This window comes from Larimichthys crocea, unplaced genomic scaffold (assembly GCF_000972845.2).
Source record: "Larimichthys crocea isolate SSNF unplaced genomic scaffold, L_crocea_2.0 scaffold359, whole genome shotgun sequence".
Lineage (NCBI taxonomy): Eukaryota > Metazoa > Chordata > Actinopteri > Sciaenidae > Larimichthys > Larimichthys crocea.
In genome coordinates, this window is record NW_020854751.1 from 4,684 (window position 1) to 7,011 (window position 2,328).

Sequence of the window (2,328 nt, forward strand, 5' to 3'; positions counted from 1 at the left end):
TGATGAAACAGTTCTCGATTGTGGGGGCCGAAGCTGATAGGCTTTACGAGTTGAGAAATTATGATATTGATTGTTTGCATAAAATAAATTGTCAAACAAGGAGGGAAGTGTTTTGTTTAAAGAACAATATACAAACTGAGCAATCTGAAGTAATTAAGCTGATAAATATTAAGAATACCAAATTTATGAAACAAAGGTAAAGTATGGGTTCTTGGAGGAGAAAGAGCCATGATTCTCATTGCACGTTTTTGCAACCTAAAAATGGGCTGCAGTTTAGTTTGGTGGGTACTAGCCCAAGCAATGTTGCAGTAACTTAAAAAAGGATAAATCATAGAATAATATAGGTTCAGGGAAACTTTTGTATTTAGAAGATGCCGGATTTTCCCAATAATTCCAATATTTTTTTGCGATTTTAGATGTAATTAGAGAGATATGAGGTTTCCAAGATAGGTTTTCATCAATCAACACCCCAAGAAAACGAGCTGATTTAACATTAGAAATTAAAACATTATCAATCAAAACTCTTATGTTCTTAGTGTGTTTCTTGAGGTTGTGTCTAAACAGAATGAAATTTGTTTTCTTAATGTTTAGTGACAGTTTATTGATTTTAAACCAGTTGGAAATTCTTTTCAGTTCCTCATTGACCACTTTTACAATTACATTGGGATCTCTATGAGAAAAAAACAAACTAGTATCATCAGCAAATAAAATCTTAGAAAGCTGATCTGATACATTTGGCAAATCATTAATATATAAAAGAAATAACAAGGGCCCAAGTACAGATCCCTGGGGGACACCACACTTTATGTTAAAAGAAGGGGAATTCACTCCTTTAAAAACAACAAACTGTTTTCTATTGTCTAAATAACTAGAAAACCATAGCGAAGCCTGCTCATCCAGTCCCAGATATTTCAACTTTTGTAACAGAATATTGTGATCTACAGTATAGCTCTATTTTTTTGAGAATTTTCAACGCATATATGTGTGAGGGGTACTCCTGAAGTGACAAGAGCTCAGGGGGTACTCAAGCCAAAAAAGGTTGGGAAACACTGACATAGACGCAAGTTCGAAGACTACCTGAACTCGAATCCCGGGGAACAGGACAGATGCCCGACAGCGGACATGGACTGAAGCCTTGGACATCGAGTTCATGAAGCGGTTGCATGAGAAAGTCAATGTCATCCCACTGATCGCCAAAGCAGCACCCTCACCCCCGAGAGTGCCTGCAGTTCAAAAAACAGATCATGCGAGAAATCCAAGAGCACAAAATCAAGATCTACGAGTTCCCCAAGACGGATGACGAAGAAGAGAACAGGCTGGTGAAGAAGATCAAGGACAAGTTGCCGCTGGCTGTAGTAGGAAGCAACACCATCATCGAGGTGAACAGCAAGAGGGTCCGAGGTAGACAATACCCCTGGGGGGTTGCAGAAGTTGAAAACAGCGATCACTGTGACTTTACCATCCTCAGGGACATGCTCATCAGGACTCATATGCAGGACCTGAAGGACGTGACGAACAACGTCCCACTACGAAAACTACGCTGCACGGAAGCTCGCCGCCGTCACCTACAACGGAGTAGATAACAACAGGGCCAAAGGCCAACTGTCCACCAAACTTGACACAGTTGATGGAATGAGTCCTCTGGCCAGAGGAGGGGGAACGGCGAGAGCATGTGACCAAGATGAAGAAGATGGAGATGGAGCAAGTGTTTGAGATGAAAGTCAAGGAGAAGGTGCAGAAACTCAAAGACTCTGAAGCTGAGCTCGAGCAACGTCACGAGCAGATGAAGAAGAACCTGGAGGCTCAGCACAAGGAGCTGGAGGAGAAGCGGCGCGTGTTCGAGGACGAGAGAGCAAACTGGGAGGCCCAGCAGCGCCCGGAGCAGCAGAAACTGGAGGCCTCAAGGACTCTGGAGAAAAACAAAAAGAAAGGCAAGATCTTCTAAAGGACAGTCGGCAGGACCACCCCGGCTCCAGTCACTTTTGTTTGCCAACGTTGCCGGTCAGGACGCCAGTGTGTGGCACTGACATCACCCACCTCCTCTTCCTCCTCCTCCTCTTCCTCCCCTCCTTCTCTCCTCCTCTCCCCTCCTCAATGAGCTAAATCTGCAGATGCAGGGCAGCAACACACACCTTCCACATCTGGCAGATAAAATCACATCATTCACAAGAAAAGCTTGAGATGTGGGAGCAGCAGCGATTACAGGGGAAATATAGACTCGTTTGAGAACCTGAAGTCATTCATTGAGGTCAACAAGCTGCAGAAACACAGTGATCCCATGCATGAAAGCTCACATCTGCCCTCCTAAAGCATTTCCCGGGTACTTCC

General features: G+C 43.9%; 1 pseudogene; it reads left to right on the forward strand.

Moving 5' to 3' along the window:
* The first annotated feature begins 1,106 nt into the window (after positions 1-1,106).
* On the forward strand, positions 1,107-2,086 carry LOC113745000 (septin-7-like; annotated as a pseudogene).
* The last annotated feature ends 242 nt before the right edge of the window (positions 2,087-2,328 follow it).